The sequence below is a fragment of the Tachyglossus aculeatus genome, chromosome 5 (genome assembly GCF_015852505.1).
Source record: "Tachyglossus aculeatus isolate mTacAcu1 chromosome 5, mTacAcu1.pri, whole genome shotgun sequence".
Classification (NCBI taxonomy): domain Eukaryota; kingdom Metazoa; phylum Chordata; class Mammalia; order Monotremata; family Tachyglossidae; genus Tachyglossus; species Tachyglossus aculeatus.
This window is the reverse complement of record NC_052070.1, coordinates 32,073,393-32,081,763: the sequence shown is the minus strand read 5'-3', so window position 1 is coordinate 32,081,763 and position 8,371 is coordinate 32,073,393.

Sequence of the window (8,371 nt, the reverse complement as noted above, 5' to 3'; positions counted from 1 at the left end):
TCACTCCTCCTCTCCTTTCCCTCCCTCCCTCCCTCCCTCTCTCTAAAAGTGGGAGTCCCTCAAGGATCAGTTCTGGATCCCCTTCTACTCTCCATCTCCATCCACTCCTTTGGAGGACTTATTTGCTCCTACGGCTTCAATTATCATCTCTGTGGATGATTCCCAAATCTCTCTCTCCAGTCCTAACTTCTCTACTTCTCTGCAGTCTTGGATTTCCTCCTCTTTCAGGACAGCCCTATCTGGATGTCCAGCCAACACATTAATCTTAACGTGTCCAGAACAGCAATCCTCTCCTTTCAACCCAACTCTGTCCTTTCCCCTGACTTTTGCACTTCAATCCATGACTTTTGATTATCTGATAACCACCCGACCGTCAACCCCACAGCATTTATGTAATATCATTAAATTATATACAAATTACTTGTATTAATGTCTATCTCCTCCTCTAGACTGTGAGATGGTTTTGGGCAAGGAGTATATCTGCCAACTCTGCTGTGTTGTAGTTTCTCCAGTGCTAGTACAGTGCTCTGCACATAGTAAGAACTCATATACCATTGATTTCCCATCACTATAATGAGCACCACCAACATCCCTTTTTCATACGCCTACAACCTTGGTATTATACCTGCCTCATCTAGCTCAGTCTGTCACCAAATCCTGTCAGTTCTACCTTCACACATCTCTAGAACCAACCAAACTGCTACTATGCCAATCCAAGCACTTGTCATAAATTGCTTTGACTACTGCTTCAGTCCACTTGCTGGTCTCCCTGCTTCCTATTTCTTCCCACTCCAGTCCTTACTTCACTCTGATGCCCAGATCATTTTCCTGAAAGAGGTTCCCTTCAAGTCTCCCCACACTCAAGAACCTCCAGTGGTTGACCATCCACCTCTGCATCAAACGGAAACTCTTTACCATCTACTTTAAAGCACTCAGTGTGCACTCCGACCTCACTGACTTCCTACTATTCATTCATTCAGTCATATTTATTGAGCGCTCACTGTGTGCAGAGCACTGTATTAAGTGCTTGGGAAGTACAATTTGGCAACGAATAGAGATGGTCCCTACCCAACAGTGGGCTCACAGTCTAGAAGGGGGAGACAGAGAACAAAAGAAAACATATTAACAAAATAAAATAAATAGAATAAATATGTACAAATAAAATAAATAGAGTAATAAATACGTACAAACATACATATATACAGGTGCTGTGGGGAGGGGAAGGAGGTAAGGCGGGGGGGAGGAGGGGGAGAGTCCTCCCGCTCTGCTTCTTTAACGCCAATTTACTGTACAATAATCTTGTCTAACTTGAAATTGACCCTTTGACTAACCCCCCAACACTTCTGCCCCACTCCTTCTGGTCTGGAATTCCTCCCCGCCCCCTGACCCTTTGCATGTCTGACAAAACCATCACTTGCCCCACCTTCAAAACCTTAAAATCACATCTTCCCTAAGAAACCCTACAGGCTACCTGACTAAGCCCTCTTTTCCCCTACTCCCTCTCCCTTCTGCATCACCTTTTCCCTGTGGATATGCACCCGTTCAGAACTTAATATTCACCCCACCCTCAGTGACCCCAGAACTTATGTTAATTTATTTTAATGTCTGTCTCTCTCTCTCTAGAGTGTAAACTCTTGATGGGCCGGGGACTTTTCTACTGACTCTATTGTACTGTACTCTCCCAAACCCTCAGAGTGGTCTGCACACAGGAAGAATTCAATAAACACCATTAATTGACCTGGCAAACCTTGTTGCTAGATTTAATTCCCTATGTAATAACTCCTCACTTTGCTAGGGATAATTATGCAAGCAAGTACAGTATTATCGATCTATTTACCAAATCAAACAAACTCTAGTCATAGAACTTGAAGGGTTTGAAGGAATCCTGCCCCATGCCCTCTCTTGGTTATCTGATCCAACTCTTTCTATCAGAAAGTTCATTTTACTTTCTAAAACAAAAGCGGTAATCTCACCCTCTGTGGCTGTGTCTCATTCTCATTAACATCTTCCTGGAAATACTCATGTGTCTGAAGATGTAGAAATATTCAAAAATTATTTCTGGGGTTTTTGATCTTCCTAAATAGGATTATTTTTGATTGAAATTTTCATGTGTCTCTGTCAACTACTTTTTTCCCTTGCTAATTCTTTTCACCCTAAGAATAGTCCAGATGATTCATCCTTTCCCGCCCCCCTCAAAAGTCTTTAGAGTTGGGGAGATAATTTCCTCACTAGAGACTCCATTTCATTTCTAAGTGAAAGTTCTTGCCGAATGTTAGGGGAGGGGCAGGATTTGTTACAGAGGTGAGGGTCGGAAATGAGGGTGGCAGTGGGCTGTCATTATGGTGTGAGGAGCAGCTGGTGAGACATAAGGGAGAAGGGGGGACAGAACCTGAGCATTTGAGGGAGTGGGGAAAATGTGGCTGCAAGTTTTTGGCTGTACTGTTCCCCGGCCCCTCCTTCCCCTTCTCTGAAGCTGCCCTGTGAACTATCTCAGTTCTGCAGATAAAGCCTAGTCAGCCCAGTACAAAACACTGCCAAGAAGATTGAGGAAGATCCAAGTTATGGCCAACCTCCTCCCGGGAACCCCTGCAATCAATCAATTAATCAAAGGCTTTTTTTGAACACTTACTGTGTGCAGAACGCTGTCCTAAGTCCTTGGGAGAGTACAGTTCAGTAGCCCCTCAAGTAGCTTACATACAATCCAAGACTCTTCGCTGGTAAAATAGAGCTTCTAGTTGTCACCAGATTCTATTACCTAACCAATACTTTATCGGATTCTAGACAAAGAAATAGAAAACCAAATCAAGAAATCCAGGAAGTCTTTTTCGAGACTGACAAATGGGCTGACAGCAGGATTTTGGGATTCAGTAGAAACAGTATGATCTAGTGGATGGATCACGGGCCCAGGAGTCAAAGGACCTGGGTTCTACTCCCGGCTCTGCCACTTGTCTGCGGTGACCTTGGTCAAGATATTGCTTTTTAAAATGGTATTGGTTAAGCAGTTATTATGTCCCAGGCACTGTACTAGGTGCTGGGGTAGATAAAAGCATTTGAGGTTGGACACAGTCCATGTCTAAGTGGGGCTCACAGTTTTAATTCTCCTTTCACAGATGAGGTAACTGTGGCACAGTGGAGTTAAGTGACTTGCCCAAGGTCACATAGCAGACAAGTCATTTAGCTTCTCTGTGCCTCACCTCATCTGTAAAATGGGAATTAAGACTGTGAGCTCCATTTGGGACATGGATTGTCCAATCTAACTTGTATATACCCCACAGCTTAGTATAGTACCTGGCACATAGTAAGAGCTTAACAAATACAATAAAACTCTCTCTCTCTCTCTCTCTCTCTCTCTCTCTCTCCCTCCCTCCCTCCCCACTCTCCTCTCTCTGTTTATTAAGAGCTGATGCATCCCATCTTCTACAAGGCTGTGTGAGGTGGGCTGGCTACAAAGGACTCAGCTGAGCAATAACAGGCCATTGTTATTCATTGAAGTGTCACATGTAAATAAGCTTCTCACATGTTGGTATTGCTGTGACAAGTGGAGACATATGCACTGATCCCTAGCACAGTACGTCTATTTTTAAGACTGCAGTGCAATAATTAGATGTTCATTTATGCCTCTGAGAACGTCTGGAAGACTTGAAATAAACAAGGTATTGTCTGGTTCCAAAGATATTGTCTATGGGCCTTTTCCCCATTTCTACTGATAGACTGTGAACTCCTTTAAGGCAGGGATTGTGTCCATTTGGTGTATTTGCCCTTGTCTTTTATGCTGCTTTAGTTTTTTATTGTTTCATAGGTCCTTATAATAATGATAATAATAATAATGATAGCATTTATTAAGCACTTACTATGTGCAAAGCACTGTTCTAAATGCTGGGGAGGTTAACAAGGTGATCAGGTTGTCCCACAGGGGCTCACAGTCTTCATCCCCATTTTACAATGAGGTAACTGAGGCCCAGAGAAGTTAAGTGACTTGCCCAAAGTCACACAGCTGACAAGTGGTGGAGCCAGGATTTGAACCCATGACCTCTGACTCCAAAACCCGGACTCTTTCCACTGAACCACGCTGCTTCTCTCTGTTCATTGTCAATCCTCTCATTCCCCTTATATTCTTAATAATAAAAACTGTGGTGTTTGTGCTTACTATGTGCCAAGCATTGTACCAAGCACTGGGGTAGATACAAGCTAATCAGGTTGGACACAGTCCCTGTCCCTCATAGGGCTCACAGTTTTACTCCCCATTTTACAGATGAGGAAACTGTCACAGAGAAGTTAGGTGACTTGCCCAAAGTCATACCCCGGATTAGAACTTGAGTCCCCTGACTCCCAGACATGTGTTTTGTCGACTAGACAACACTGCTTCTTAGATTGTAAGTCCCTTGAAGGCCTGGGCTGGGCTCTAACTCTCAGATCAGTATACTTTCCCAGAGCTTAGTACAGTGCTCTGGATGCAGTATGCATGTAATAAATATAATACAACTACCTACTCTATTATCATATTCGCTCAAATGCTTATTACTGCATCAGCCTCCTCTCTGATCTCCCATCCTCCTGTCTCTCCCCACTTCAATCCATACTTCATGCTGCTGCCAGGATCGTCTTTGTGCAGCAATGCTCTGGGCACGTTACTCCCCTCCTCAAAAATCTCCAGTGGCTACCAATCAACCTATGCATCAGGCAAAAACTCCTCACCCTCAGCTTCAAGGCTGTCCATCACCTCGCCCCCTCCTACCTCACCTCCCTTCTCGCCTTCTACAGCCCAGCCCGCACCCTCTGCTCCTCTGCTGCTAATCTCCTCACCATGCCTCGTTCTCGCCTGTCCTGCCATTGACCCCCGGCCCACGTCATCCCCCTGGCCTGGAATGCCCTCCCTCCCCACATCCGCCAAGCTAACTCTCTTCCTCCCTTCAAAGCCCTACTGAGAGCTCACCTCCTCCAGGAGGCCTTCCCAGACTGAGCCCCCTCCTTCCTCTCTCCCTCCTCCCCTTCCCCATGCCCCCCACCTTACCTCCTTCCCCTCCCCACAGCACCTGTATATATGTATATATGTTTGTATGTATTTATTACTCTATTTTACTTGTACATATTTATTCTATTTGTTTTATTTTGTTAATATGTTTTGCTGTCTGTCTCCCCCTTCTATACTGTGAGCCCACTGTTGGGTAGGGACCGTCTCTATATGATGCCAACTTGTACTTCCCAACTGCTTAGTACAGTGCTCTGCACACAGTAAGCACTTAAATACGAATGAATGAATGAATTACAGTACTTAGCACATAGCACTCAGTAAATACCAGTGATTGGTTTCAGAGTGGTATCGTATTCAGGTAGGTTCATCCTTAAAGTGTAAGGCGACAGACAAGTGACAGGGACTCAAAGATCTCTCTACTGTCACTATTGTCTGTCTACTGTCAGAAACAGCATGGCTCAGTGGAAAGAGCCCGGGCTGTGGAGTCAGAGGTCATGGGTTCCAATTCCGGCCCCGCCACTTGTCAGCTGTGTGCTGTTGGGCAAGTTACTTAACTTCTCTGTTCCTCAGTTACCTCATCTGTAAAATGGGGATTAAGACTGTGAGCCCCCTGTGGACAACCTGATCACCTTATAATCTCCCCAGCTCTTAGAACAGTGCTTTGCACATAGTAAGCACTTAATAAATGCTATCATTATTATCATTATTATTATTGCCAAGCAGAGAAGTAGCACGGCTTAATTTAATGCATTTAATTTAATGGACCTGGGTTCTTATCCCAGCTACAGCACTTGTCTGCTGCTTGATCTTGGGCAAGTCACTTCTTCTTTGCGCCTCAGTTCCCTCATCTGTAAATTGGGGATTAAGACTGTGAGCCCTGTGTAGGACATGAACTGGGTCCAACCTGATTAGTTTATTCATTCAATTGATTGTATTTATTGAGCACTTACTTTGTGCAGAGCACTGTACTAAGCGCTTGGAAAATGCAAGTCGGCAACATATGGAGACGGTCCCTACCCAACAACGGGCTCACAGTCTAGAAGGGGGATAGTTTATAGATAGATAAATATCAAATTGTGTCTACTCAGTGTATTTGTCCTTGTCTTATATGCTGCTTTAGTATTTTTATTGTTTCATAGCTCCTTAACTGTTGTCAATCCTGTCATTCCCCTTATATTCTTAATAATAAAAACTGTAGTATTTGTAGATAGCTTATAGATAGTTTACATCTACCCCAGCACTTAGAACAGTGTCTGGCACATAATAAGTGTTTAACAATTAGTCAATCATATTCATTGAGCACTTAATGTGTGCATAGCACTGCACTAAGTGCTTGGGAGAGTACAATATTGCAGGGTTGGTGGACACCGAGATGCCTGCAAAATGTTGTTGCTGCTGTCGATGATGTAAAAACTCTTGTGCAATATCACTGCTACCCAGTGCTATCTATAGATGTCTTGGATCAATTTTATTTAAAAGATAGTTAATTACACCCTCCCAGAATCTCAATGCAACTTGAGACAAGAGAAGGGCCAGTAATACTACTCAGGTTTCTGCAAAATGCTCCAAGATCCTACAAAACTGTTCAACACTATCAGTAGACAGGGACTCTGATTCTTAAAGAAGTTGAATGGCCGGGGAAAATGTCAATAATAATAATAATTATGGTATTTGTTAAGCTCTGAATATGTGCCAGGCACTATTCTAAGTGCTGGGGTGGATACAAGCAAATCAGGTTAGACACAGTATCTGTCCCCTGTGAGCTCACAGTCTCAATCCCTATTTTTCCTATGAGGTAACTGGAGCACTGAGAGGTTAAGTGACTTGCTTAAGGTCACAAAGGAAGACAAGTGATGAAGCCAGGGATGGATATCAGTCAAGGGAGAAGCATTTGATAGAATTCCCTATTCCTAAAGAAGCAGTTGGCCTCAAGCATGTAATAAACATCTGGTGTGGACTTTCACAAACTCTTAATCTTTTAAGAGTAGCCCCAGTTCCTGATTAACTGGTTTGGTCTGTTCTGAATTGTACAAGTGGAAATGCTGAACACATAAAGACTGTGCATGTGTCTGTCTCTGTCTTTCCTGGGAATGAAAGCCTTAGTTCTAAGTGTGACCTTACATCATCCACATCAGCAGATAGCTGTAAAGTGTGTTCCCAAAGTCATTCCATGGGAATTGAAGTACTGCCTCTACAGGATTAAGTCTGTAATCTAAATTGTCTAGGATTAACTGCAGGAAAAAAATCATAGTGATTTTTATCCCACGAATAATGGATTTCTTCAATCTTATTTAAATGCTGGATGCAGAAATAAGAGTTCTTGCCTTTTTCTGTGTGCCGAAGATGACCCTGATCAGGGATTGTGGCCTCCCGAGGAAGGTCTTAACAATTTTTTTTAGCAATTTTGATGCACGTCATTGCAAAAAACTGAAGTTCAGAAACATGAAATTTATATATGCCCTTGACTATTTGTGTTGAATTATTAATACCAATTTCTGGAACTGGATCACTTTTTTTTCCTCTGCAGACCTGATCAAGCTCTGTTTCTCTGGGATTTGCACAACAGTTTTCCTTTGGAAAAGGCCAATGGTGTGTACCTGCTCAGCTGTTCTTAGAAATGAATCCTTACTCAGCTCTTGATTAGACAACTAGTGTTTGGACAGATGATGCTCATAGTTGTAGCTGCTTTATAGGGTGTCCACTTGGTGTAGTGCTTGGCACATAGTAAGTGCTTAACAAATGCCATTATTATTACTATTATTATTAATAATAAACTGTATTTTGACACTTGGGAAATAGAGATTAGAAGGCCATTTTATGAGTGAAGAGAGTAGAGAGCCAGAGTGGGACCAAATCAATTGTACTGAGTGCTTACTGTGTGCAAAGTACTGTACTAAACACTTGAGAGCAAAACACAACAGTACTTTGCACACAGTAAAGCACTCAAATACAATTGAACTTACAATATAATAGGGGAGCCTTGAAACTGATTGTGAGGCTTTATGTTTGATGTAAAGAGATACAAAGGGCCAGTGGTGAGTTTTGAGGAGAGATATGGGCTGAAAGGTGCTTCAGAAAAGAGATTCGTAATAATAATAATTACTATTATTATGGTATTTAAGTGCTTACTTTGTACCAAGCACTGTTCTAAGCACTGGGGTGAATACAAGCAAATTGATTTGGACACAGTCCCTGTCCCACACAGGGCTTACCATCTCAATCCCCATTTTACAGATGAGGTAACTGAGGCCCAGAGAAGTGAAGTGACTTGCCCAAAGTCACACAGCAGACACATGGCAGAGCCAGATGGAACTGTCTCTATATATTGTCAACTTGTACTTCCCAAGCACTTAGTACAGTGGTCTGCACACACTAAGCGCTCAACAAATACGATTGAAT